The sequence below is a fragment of the Narcine bancroftii genome, chromosome 4, assembly GCF_036971445.1.
Source record: "Narcine bancroftii isolate sNarBan1 chromosome 4, sNarBan1.hap1, whole genome shotgun sequence".
Taxonomy (NCBI): Eukaryota; Metazoa; Chordata; class Chondrichthyes; order Torpediniformes; family Narcinidae; genus Narcine; species Narcine bancroftii.
Window position 1 is genome coordinate 187,278,555 of NC_091472.1, and position 12,881 is coordinate 187,291,435.

The window sequence follows — 12,881 nt, forward strand, 5'->3', positions numbered from 1 at the left end:
CGTCGTCTGGTGCAAATCTTGAAGCGCATTGTGCAGGCAGGCTAGTGCAGATTCAGTCGTTTTGTTTTAGCAGTGCAGGAAAACAGTGCATTTGAACAATGGCTCTAAAAAAGGCTTATAACTGGTCTGATGAAGAGGTAAGACTGCTTCTAGACCATCTGACGCAGGAATCCCAGGAAAGGGACAGTTAGGGATGGTCCCACATTTAAGCGCTTGTCTGGAGTGCTCGCAGCGCAAGGGCACAAGTGCAGTAAAAACCAAGTGGTCACGAATCGGAAGAGCATGAGGAAGAAATTCCACGCAGTTCTGGACCACAACAGAAGGAGTGGCAACGGGCGCAAGAGGTGGCAGTACTTCAACCAGTGCCACACTCTCTGGGGGGCCAGCTGCTCAGCTACTCCCTTGAATGTAGCCAGCACTCTGGAGACCCTTGATTCCCCAGAGCTCATCCCTGAGGGATCTCAGGGATCACACAGCAGCAATGGAGGAGACATGCCGGTCCAGGAGGAGGAGGCCACCGCCAAGGACCCGGCAGCCACGGATTTGGATGCCCCTGAGAGAGGAAGCACAGAGGTCACTGTCCCTGGATGTGGGGAGGCGGCACTCTCAACAGAGAACAAGGTACAGTAGCATTGAGGTTGTGTTTATGGAGAAGCGCCTAAGTCCAATGCTGAGGCACTTTTCCTGTTTCCACCCACAGCCTCTGGTCCCAGACGCAAGTACCAGTGACTGACCAAGGTTCAGGTTCTCGCGTAGGAGTTGCAGGCAATGATGTTGGCACTTGACAAGGAGGACAGTGAGAGAGACCGCCAGCGTGCAGAGGAGCCACTGGATCACAAGAGAGTCATGCTCGCTGACCTGAGGGAGGACAAGGAAGCAACGCCAAAGTGGAGAAGCATGCTCAGTCGATGTCTGAGTTTGCAGCTTCCCTGCGGGGACTGAGCACCGCAATGGACAGGCAGTCAGTCATCTTCAACAGATTGGTCACGCGAATGGAGGCCTCCCCATCCACATTCCCACAGTCATATGGTCAGCCTCATCCCATGTACCTGGCTCCTCCATCCACCATGCCATTCCAATCCACACCAGTGCATCACAGTAGTAGATACCTTGGCATGACTGAGATGCTGGGGTCCAGGACAGGTTCCTCATCACCTCCCCCCCTCCCCCAACTCATTCCTCTCAATGCTGGAATGAGGTTTGTGTTGGACTAAACATCCTTAATGCTGCTAATTCACTGTTCACATTTGTTGTTCATGAAGCCCCTCATAAGGGCAATGTTAAGTGCGACACTTTAAGGATGGAAACATCCAGCAGTGAGATGCTATGGTGCCGGGTGGAGGTGTTTGTTGTGTTTACTGTTTTAGTGTTTGTTCTGCAGTGTCCAAGTGTGGAGGGGATTTGCACTGTTATTTGTCCATTCCATGGTTTCCTTCAAGTTTAAGAATGATGTGAAATGTTAATGTTGAGATATCTACCTCAGATATTTATGAAGCAGTGTGATTTCTCAAAGAACGTCTTTTATTAAATTTTAGACAAACACACAAGTCACATGCTTCATTTATATGCACTCGTTCATTCACGAGAACACATAACATACCGGGCAGCAGGCTCATGTCACCGTATTGGGTGGGGAGGGTGGACGAGGGAACAAATTGTGGAAAATGGGGAGCTGGGTAGCAGGGACATACCCTTGCAGGATGGACATAATGGCAGAACGGATGGCCTGGTGCCCATGGGCCTGCTGATCAGGACAATCTGCGCTATTGGGTGCAGGTCCATCTGCTTCAACCAATGTCCACTCTGAAGGGAAGTCTTCCTTGTTAATCTCGCATATATTGTGCAGCACACAGCAGGCAAACACAACATCTGGGACTAAGGCGGTAGAGATATCTAAACACTTGGACAGGCACCACTAGCGGCCTTTTAGATGGCCAAACGCATGTTCCACCACTATCCTTGCTGAATTAAGGGCCTTGTTAAATCTTTGCTGATCCGGATCTAGTGCTCGGTGCTGAGTGAACCCCTTCATCAGCCAGCTTCGTAGGGGATATGCTGCATCACCCACAAGATGTGCTGGAACCTCCACTCCCTCAACATCCTTGGACACCTGCAGGTACAACAATGCAGAAATGTAGTTAATTCATGCACCTGAACGTTGACACAAGCAGCATACATAACGTATTGAAACATGGAGCTTTGAAGGGTGAACACTCACGTCATGTGGGAAGAGGTATCCGCCCTGGTCCTCTGCTTTTCTATACAGAGGAGAGTTGGCAAGCACTCGGGCAACCCATAGACACATGTGTCACCATAGTTAATTGACTGACCAGCAGCATTCGCCTTTGTCTGTGGAGCTTACGCTCCATGCGCCTTTCGACCGCTAACTGCTGTCTTCTTGCCCTCATCCTTTGCAGGAACCTTCTCCTGATTGCACCTATGTGATTTTCAGATCTCAAGGACGATTTAAGAGCTTCAACAGCACAAATAGCCTTACCAAGGATCTGCCGTATCTCATTCTGAACACTCAGAAATGCTGAAATCATCATCATTATGTCTCTTGCCTGCACAGGGTCTGATCTGTGTTCCTTCTTGTTGCGCTCAAAATGACATCACATCAGTGGGAGCACAGCTGACACTGGGCGGGAGCCGAAGTGTGCTCAGAGCCGCATCCTGTGCAGCTGTGTCCTTCAGGTGGCCAGCATTGCACTTTAAATGCTGCCACCTGAATGGCAATTTAAAGGGCCGCTTCTGCTTCTTCAGGCGCATTCTTAGCGCAGAATGCACCTGAAAAAGCCTAAAGTGACCTTCCCTTTGATCATAGTGGGATTTAATAATTCCCCTTCAAAGTGATCTTTCTTTTGGTCACAGTGTGGTACACTAATTCCCCTTCAAAAATGACCCTTCTTTTGGCCATGTTGGGGATCCAAACTTCACCCGACAGAGAGAAACAAACAAATTGTCCATTACCACATGGAGTCACTCCCGCACATCTCCCTTCAAATGGATGCTGCTCAAAGTCCTGTTCCTTTAAGTCTGTCCATCACATGACTCTTCACACCTGTGCCTGGATAAAAGCAACAAATATTCCTTCACTTCCTCCAGAGGATAAGTCTGTCCCTAATTGTTGCCAACTCAGTTCTCTCCATGATTGTGAATGGTCACATCTTATACTAACCCTTAGTTTGTTAACCTTTAAAGTAACAGTCACACTAAAATGAAATGCCTCATAACATATAGACCATCCTCCTCTGATCTATTTATCAAAAAACTCAATTAGGCTCATGAGGTACGACCTTCCCTTCACAAAGCCATGTTGACTATCTTTGAATAGACTGTACTTCTCCATATGCTCATAAATCCTATCCTATAGAAGCCTCTCCAATAGTTTGCACACCACTGACGTAAGAATCGCCGGTCTATAATTTCCAGGATTCTCCCTATTACCTTTTTTAAACAAGGGGTCTACGTTTACCATTCTACAATCCTCATTCACCTTCCCTGTGGTCAAAGAGGACTCAAGGATCATAGCTGCTGCTCCCGCTATCTCTTCCCTTACTTTCCACAGCAGCCTGGGGTATATCGCATCCAGCCCCGAGGACTTATCAATCTTGATGTTTTTAAAAAGATCCAACACTTCCTCTTCCTAAGCCTGTTCTATTCTGATTTTGTCCTGATCAAGGTCATTTTCTTGTGAATACTGAAGCCAAGTATTCATTTAGGACCTCCCCTACCTTCTCCACCTCCAGTTACATGTTGCTTCCTTTATCCTATAGCAGCCCCTCTTTCATTCTATTCATTCTTCTGTTCTTCACATACGCATAGAATGCCTTGGAGTTCTCCTTAATTCTACATGCCAAGGCCTTCTCATGCCTCCTTCAAGTTCTTCTAATTTCTTTCTTTAGCTCCTTCCTGGCTATCATATACTTCTCATGAGCCCTTCCTCTTTCCAATATCTAATATATGATTCCTTCTTCCTCTTAACTAGCTACCTCATTTGTTTCGTCAACCACGGTTCCATTTTCCTACCATCTTTTTCTTGTCCCAGTGGGACAAACCTATCCTGAACCCAACACAAGTGATCCCTAAACTTCCTCCACATTAATTCTGTGCTTTGTCCCTTGGACATATGTTTCCAATTTACTCTCACTAGTTCCTGCCTCATCCCTTCATAATTATCTCTTCCCCAATTAAACACTTTCCCATTTTGTCTGCTTTTATGCTTATCCATAGTTATGCTAAAGCTCAGGGAGTTGTGGTCACTCTTACCAAAATGCTCTCCCACCAAGAGGTCCATCTCCTGACCAGGTTCATTACCCAGATTTAGATCCAGTATGGCATCTCTTCTCATCGTCTGGTCCACATACTGTGTCAGGAATCCTTCTTGGACACACCTGACAGATTCAGCCCCTCTTGCAGTAAGGAGGTGCCAATCAATATTTGGGGAGTTGAAATCACCCATAACTACAATCCTATATATATTTCCTGCACCTCAGTGTCCCTGGGCTATTTGGGTGCCCGTAGACTACTCCTAGCATAGTGATAGCTCCCTTCCTATTTCCGACTTCCACCCACACTGTCTCAGTCGACACTCCCTCTGCAACGTCCTCCTTCCAATAGCTGTGATACTATCCCTGACCAGTGATGCTATTCCCCTCCCTCCTCTTCCCCTCTCCCATCCTATTCATTATAAAACACCTAAAGCCCGGTTCCTGCATCAGTCAATTCTGCCCTTCCTCCAGCCAAGTCTTTGTAATGGCCACAACATCATAGTTCCACATACTAATCCATGCTTGAAATTTATCCCCTTTATTCCTAATACTCCAAGCATTGAAATAGACACATTTCAAATCCTCTACCTGGTTACATTTATGTTTTGTCCCCTGCCTGTCCTTCCTCAAACTCAGAGCACATAGCATTATGCTTTTGCCCTTCTTCCCTATTGTCTGCACTCACATTCTGGTTCCCCCCCCCCCCCCCCACCCCCCGCCAAACTAGTTAAAACCCTCCCCAACAACTCCAGCAAACCTGCCTGCCATGATTTTGATCCCTTTCCAGTTCAGGTGCAGCTTGTCCTTTTTGTACAGGTCAGACCTTCCCCATAAGAGATCCAAATGATGCACAAATTATCTCCTACACCCACACCTCCTCCCTCATCAGCTGCAGGAGGTGCCACACTTACGCCCACATCTCACCCCTCACCACGATCTGAGGCCCCCAACAGGCCCTTCAAGTGAAGCAACACTCCATTTGTGTTTCCGCAGGACTGATTTACGACATCTGGTGCTCCCTTTGTAACCTTCTCTACTTCAGAGAGACTGTGCACAGACTGGGAGATTGCTTCTCTGAGCACCACTGCTCCGTCCGCACCATTACCAGGGATGCTCCTATTGTGTTTAAAAGAGTATCTGGTTCGGTGGTGTGGGGATATGTTTCCTCCATTATATATAGTTATTGCTGGCTACTGTATATATGGAGCTGTCCCGCCCACTGATGACTCATACCCTATGATTCCTCCCTCATGGTCTTGGGCCATAAACGTGGAGCCACCTCTCTCTTCCTGCCATTCCTATACCTGGATCTGGGCCAGCAAGGTTTTTTCTGTATATTAAAGTCTATCATTTCTTCAGCCTAGTCTTGGTTGTTATTGATAGTGCCCTACAATTTAATATACAGACACTTATTCCTCCGGTAATGGAGAAGCTGCTGCGCCCCGATCAGTTAGAAGTGGACCTCCAATCTGCGGGTATGTAAGGCCAGAGCCTCCCCATGAAGCAGCATGGTAAGTGCAACCGACGAGTCCACACATCAGTGCCGACCGCGTGCGCAGTGAGAGGAGCGCCATCTTACCTGCTGCTGCCCTTGTCCCCGACATGGACTGCGCAGTCGCAGCCCACTTCACTGATATCACTTCCGCCTTCTTCCTCGACCTCAGCAGCCATGACCGCGTGGTCAACATGGAGGCCGCCATCTTGTGCATTGGGCCTCCCGTCACGGACAAAGATAACGATCCGATCCTGGCATCAATTGCACTGAACCAGGCTAGCCCTCATCTGATCGTCCACTCCACAATGCAGAACTGTTTCTTCAATAGTGGCAGAATAGAGAACTTCATCCATCTGGATGTGGACGGCAGATTCTTGGTCTCAGTCTGGCCAATGAGCAACTCCATCTCGTTGGCAGCAAAAGACTATAAAACAGACATTAGTGGGTACTATGTTGTGTGTTTGATGGTGAGGGAGGAATGTTACGAGAACCTTTCCTTACTGGTCATGCCCCAGGTCTGCGCGCCGATCCTCCTGGGCCTCGACTTCCAGAGTCAGTTTAGGAGTGTGACAATGGCGCTCGGACAATGGACAATGCCTCACGGTAAACAACCCACAACTCACAGACCTCGGCACTCCCGGTGGTGGCGGAAGAAATGGACATCAGACCCCCCAGGTAGCAGCAGCGGTTCTCGGCCCCACTGAAGGTGGCAACAACGGACATTGGGCCTGCCAGTGGTGGCAGCGGATCCTCAATGATGAGAGGTCGGTGATGGGGGACAAGCAGATTAACATGGCCGAACAGCTGTCGAGTGTGGACGAAAGCAGCTTTGCTGGCGTGACTGCTGGTAACCGAGAGAGGTAGGGCTGGTGTTGCCGATAACGTTTGTGTGACATCTATTGCAAATGCTTTCAGATCAGAGCAGGTACTGTACTGACAATAACCACACCAGCAGTGCGAGTATAAGACAGCTTTAATAAACTAATATGTACACGCAGAGGTCTTGTCTCTCTGCAAGGCTAGACTGTAGCTCTGGACTGCTTTATAGACAAGGTCACCGGGATGACCCCTGGTGTCCTAGTGGTGTAATTACATATCACCACAGGTACGATCGGAAAAACCACACTGCGGAAGGGAGGAGGTCTCTCCACAGACAAAGCCACACTGATTATGGTCCACACAGGTGACAGCATGGTGGAAACAATAGGATTGAAAATGCCCAGTGTACCTATAACTCAAGGCCCACGGCTACCATCAACTCCTCTGACACCAGGCCCTGACAAGGATGGAACCGAGTACAACTGGGATCCATCTGTGTATGGGGACGCGCCTCCAGTCCTTTGCCAAACTGCGAGCAGTATTTTGTTCAAATACAGGTTGGGTTCTGGAAACAGAGGGCATTGCATAAAACAAAGAGAGAGAGCTGATACGCTCCCATCGAGTTGAAGGGATGGCAGGTCGTGCAAGTAGAAAAGGCTGGAAAAGAAGCATTCGTTAGGCTTGCCGCCCCTTGCAGGGTCTGATACAAGATGGCATTCTAGAATCTGCACGCAACGTCCTGCGTCTGTTCTGCCTGCTGCAAAGGCATGTCCCTGACTGAACCGGTCAGGCTCTTTGTTCCATACAAAAGGCGCAGTACAAAAATTAAATCATGTACTGTTCCAGAGAATGAGTCTTTGAAGAATATCACTCTACGACCTATTGCAAGTGCATCAGTCTTTACAATGATTCCAGGTGGGTAGATCACCCCACTGGGACTGGGCTTCAAGTGAATGCCTACACCAAATGCTGCAGTCATTGTTCCAGTTTTAGAGGCCTTCACCATTACCACAGGGATAGCACTTACCAGGCTCAGCCGTTCAGGACTGGTGGTGGTCGAAGAGGTACATCTCTTATACCATACATACCATACACCCCTGATCACCCTGCGTTTTCACATCTCTCCCACACAGACAGCATCCTCTCCAAGTAGTTTTGGAAGCCCCTTATCTAGACACCAAGCCGGCGGAACAACCTCTATCTCTATCCCTGTTCCCTGCAGGTCCCGTGGTCAGATTCAGTTGCCTTGGCAGCTTTTTTGTTTGTTTATTGTGTTCAAAGACTAGAGGGGGGGGTCTGTTTTAAAAGGAGGGGTGAATGTGGTGATATGTTTCCTCCATCGTATATAGTTATTGTTGGCTACTGTATATATGGAGCTGGCCCGTCCACTGATAACTGATGACTCATACCCTATGACTCCTCCCCCATGGTCTTGGGCCAAAATGGTTGAGCCACCTCTCTCTTCCCTCCATTCCTATACCTGGATCCAGGCCAGCAAGGATCTTCTGTATATTAAAGCCTATCATTCCCTCAGCCTAGTGATTACTAATAGTGCACTACAGGTGGGTTCAGAGAGACAAAGAAAAACAAGAAGATCTGCAGACACCGTGGTTGAAGTAAAAACACAATGCTGGAGAAACTCAGCAGGTCAAACAGTGTCCTTTATATAACAAGCCCAAAACGTCAGTTATGTATTTTTACCTTTGCTGAGTCTGGGCACAAGTGTTACAAATTACAGGTAACTTTATTTAACATGCAGGAAGCAAACAGGAGAGAACATCAAATGATACTTAATTACATTACTACTGAACAACTATATAGACATTCACATCAGACCCAGGTTGGACTCTGATATCAGTAGCTGCCTATCTTCTACACCAGGGGCCTCCAAACATTTTAGACCGTAAACCCCTCCAGAGACTACGTGGTCCCTCAACTATCACCAGGCATGGAATCCTGTCGCTGGATGGGGGAAAGGGGTGCTGGGTGAGGTGCTGGATGGCAGGGGGTGATGGATGACAGGGGGTCTGGATAGAGGGTGCCGGGTAGGGTGGCCTGATATCCCTACACCCCCAAATGGAGGACAAAGGGACAGAAAAGGCACTTACCTGTCAAATGCAAGGCCCTGGGGTACACAGGCTGTGGGCGGCCTTCTGGCGCATGGGTGATAAGGTGACAGCGGTGCACGAAGGTTCATGGCAGGTAAGCTCCTCACATGTCGAATGGGGGAGTGGGTAGGGGTGATATAGTGTGGAGGCGCTATTTTAAATTGACCCCTCCCTCTGCATTATTGACCCCTCCCCAGTGTTATCAATTTCTTTTTGACCTGGATGGTCCCATTGACCACTGGGGGTCGATATCGACTACTTTGCAGACCCATATTCTACACGCTCATGCAAGGGTGCACACTCAACAGACAGGGACTTCCACACTCGCTCCCAATTCGCGAGAGTGAGGTCCTCTACAAGCACTGATCTATTGCAGTGTTAATACTCAGCTGATGTGTAGTGCACACCTTACCTGTGACTCTTCCAGTGACATCTACAATAGCGACCTGGCATGGAGCGATGTCCGAGGCTTGGACCTTGAGGCAGAGAGAAAAGAATTTGCTATACATCGATGTTTTACACAGTTCTGAGCTGGGTGCTGGCTAATGATAACCCTAAGTAATTTAAATGAGCCAAGGGAAGTTTTGCACTAATGGGTGGCCAGAGTCCAACCTTGATATGGAAGGTGATGTGACGAGGAGGACACGTGACCACCCACAATCCACAATATTCCAGACAGGCAGGGAGGCCACATGTTTCTCCACAATCCACCTCCCAGTGGCCAACCAATTCAGTTATGTGTCCCACTCCCATACTCACATATCTGTCCAAGGCCTCATGTTCTATCCCACCAAGACCACTGTTATGCTCGGAAGAGCATCAGTGGCTTCACAGAGAGACAAGTGTGGACACAAGTGTTACAATTACAGGTAACTTTTTTTGAACACACAGAAGACAAACAGGGGAGAACATGAAACAATATTCAATTCTTCTTCTCTTCTTTGGCTTGGCTTCGCGGACGAAGATTTATGGAGGGTGTAAATGTCCACATCAGCTGTTCAATTATTCTACGACTAAACAACAATATAGACATTCATATCGGACCTTGGTCAGGCTCCGAAACCAGTGACCACCTATACCTTACACACTCACACACATGTACACACTCTACAGTCAAGGACCTTCACACACACTCCCGGTCCCTGTACCAACGGGGAAGCGGCTCTCTGCAAGCACTGATCTATCGCAGTACTACGGCTCATCTTAAGTGTAGTGAACATCTTACCCATGACACTTCCAGCGATGTCCACAGTAGTGACCTGCCGTGGAGCGATGACCGGGCCTTGGACCACAAGGCAGAGAGAAAAAATGTTCTATGTGTTGATGTTATGTACCGTTCTGATCTGGGTGCCTAGCCAATAATGACCCTAGGTAATTTAAATGAGCCAATGGTAAGGTGTGGAGGCCAAGCTTGATTGACAGGTGATGTGACTTCCGAATAAGTTTCAGACGGGCCGGACACATGAACACCCGCAATTGACAATATTCCAGACAGGCAGGGAGGCCACATGTTTCTCCAAAGTCCACATATAACAACATACTCGTAAATTGGAGGAACAACACCTGATTTTCCATCTGGACATTCTCCAGTGAATGGCATTAACATTGACTTATTTAGTTTCTATTAACCTGCTCTCCTTCCCCCCCCTTTCCCTTTCCCCATCTTCTTTTCCTCAGCTCTCCACCCCTTACTTCTTTATTCACCCAGCCATCCCTCTTTCCCCTCCTTGCTACTTTGCCCTCCCTCCTTTCTCCACTTCCTGCCTTTGTGAACAAGGTCCTCCCCCTCCCCACGCCTCCTCCACTTACCTTTTTATTCCGACACCTGCCGACATTTTTTCACATTTTGATGAAGGGTTCGAGCTCAAAATGTTGGTCATGTATTTTTATCTTTGCTAATAATGGACGCTGTTTAACCTGCTGAGCTTCTCCAGCTGAACCACGAACGATAACTAACATGACACGAGTTATGTGAATAACATAGGCATTTATTAGGAAGAACGTGGCAGTGTTAACCATCTACAAGGCTCATCCCAATCTGAGCTGAGAGCAGTGGACAGGAACACTTATGTGCAAGCAAGGGGGCTACTTCTCCCTAGTCAGCCTATAGCACCAGTCCTCCATATCAGCTAGCAGAGAGCAACTACAAGCTACATACTACATACATGCATGCAATTCCAGGGATCACCACATTCACCCCAGCCTTTTAAAAAAATGGAAACCAGCCGTAACAGACTGGTAAAATAATGGACTAAAGGCTAAATTAAGAGTACATAAGTGCAGTATTAGTAATTACAATTACAGGTTGAGTCTGTCCGGTGGATTGATGTGATGTCTGGACCGTCTCAGCTCCTACAGTGGTGAGATTTGAGTTGGAAACTCTTGTGGTGGTGATACCTGAGCTGAAGAAGATCCAATGGTCGGTGTCGTAGGGGATGGTGGAAATGATGGCATCGTGGGTGGAGGTTCCAGTGGAATAAAATGGACGTGGCGAGGTAAAGAGCACATAAGTGGGGTTGACAATTGTGGTTCGGTACTGAGCGGTACTTGTGTGGGTGGGCTAGGTGTTTGAGGTGGTGGAGATTGGGATGGAGGTGGAGATTCAAGCATCCCAGTTGATGTGAGGTGTTGGACAGGCACAGTGTCCTCCCTCCTCCCTCCTGTGTGGAAAAGCAACAAAGGCATAATGTGGGTTGGCATGGAGGAGTTGAACTGGTTCGACTAATGGATCTGATTTGTGGGGTCTGACATGACGCTTGAGCAGCGGTTCCAGGGGTTGTGAGCCAGCATAGTCATTCCAGTAGTCGATTTCCTTAGGAAGGATATGTTTAATCTCCATTCAGATGGCAAATGCAGGCAATAAGATACCTAGGTGTACAAATAAACAAAAATCTAGGCCAATTATATAAACTCAATTATAATCCACTAATGAAAAAATTACAGGACGATTTAGAGCATTGGAAAGATCTACCACTAACACTAATAGGAAGGATAAACTGTATTAAAATGAACATTTTTCCAAGGATATTATACTTATTTCAGGCACTGCCAATAAAACTGACAGAAAAATTCTTCAAAGAGTTAAAGAAAATAATAAGGAAATTTTTATGGAGAGGGGGGAAACCGAGGATAGCACTAGATAAATTAACAGAATGGTATAAACAAGGAGGCTTACAATTGCCAAACTTTAAAAATTATTATAGAGCCGCACAATTAAGATACCTATCAGACTTTTATCAAACAAGGGAAAAACCAGACTGGACGAGATTAGAATTAGATAAAATAGGGGAAAAGATACCTGAACACATATTATATAAATGGGATGAAAAATTGGTACAACATAGAACTTCTCCAGTATTACATCATCTCCTCAATATTTGGAAGAAGATTCATGTAGAAAGAAATAAAACAAATTATCAATTACCAAAACTAATATTGACGCAAAATAAGCTACTCCCTTTTACAATAGATAACCTTTCCTTTAGAGAATGGGAAAAAAAAGGGATTAAAAGAATAGAAAATTGTTTTTCAGGAAGTAGATTCTTATCCTTTGAACAAATGAGAGATAAGTACAATATAACTGGAGATACAGCTCTGGCATATTACCAACTGAGATCCTACTTGAAGGATAAATTAGGAAGCAATTGGAGTTTGCCAGAGGGAAGTAACCTTGAATATATGATTACAGCTACAATGTTAAACAAAAGATTTATAACAAATATGTATATTAAACTGCAAGAAAAGGAGAATGAGGAAACAAATGGTAAAACTAAACAAAAATGGGAACAAGATTTAAATATAAAGATAAAAAAGGAAACATGGGAGAATTTATGTTCTGGAACGATGAGAAATACAATAAATACGAGGCTACATATGATACAATATAATTGGTTACACAGACTATACATTACACCTCAAAAGTTAAATAAATGGGACCCAACAGTATCTGATAGATGTTTTCGATGTAAAAAAGAAATGGGAACAACAATTCATGCAATCTGGACATGTGAGAGAGTAGAAAAATTTTGGGATGATCTCAATCAGATATTAAATAAAATAACAGAAAACAATATACCAAAGAATCCAGAGATCTTTCTCCTAAGTAACATAAAAAACAAAGAATTTGGAATTGATTTGGAGGATGCACAAAAAAGATTTGTTAAGATAGCCCTAGCCGTAGCAAAAAAA

General features: G+C 46.3%; 1 long non-coding RNA gene across 1 annotated transcript in view; it reads right to left on the reverse strand.

Moving 5' to 3' along the window:
- Nucleotides 1-1,933: 1,933 nt before the first annotated feature.
- Nucleotides 1,934-12,881, reverse strand: part of LOC138761320 (uncharacterized) — a 73,881-nt gene continuing 62,933 nt past the window's right edge. The window contains exons 2-3 of the long non-coding RNA XR_011356257.1: nucleotides 9,106-9,169; nucleotides 1,934-2,110 (exon numbers count right to left, since the gene is read on the reverse strand). This is a non-coding gene — a long non-coding RNA (uncharacterized lncRNA). The remainder of the gene's footprint in view (nucleotides 2,111-9,105; nucleotides 9,170-12,881) is intronic.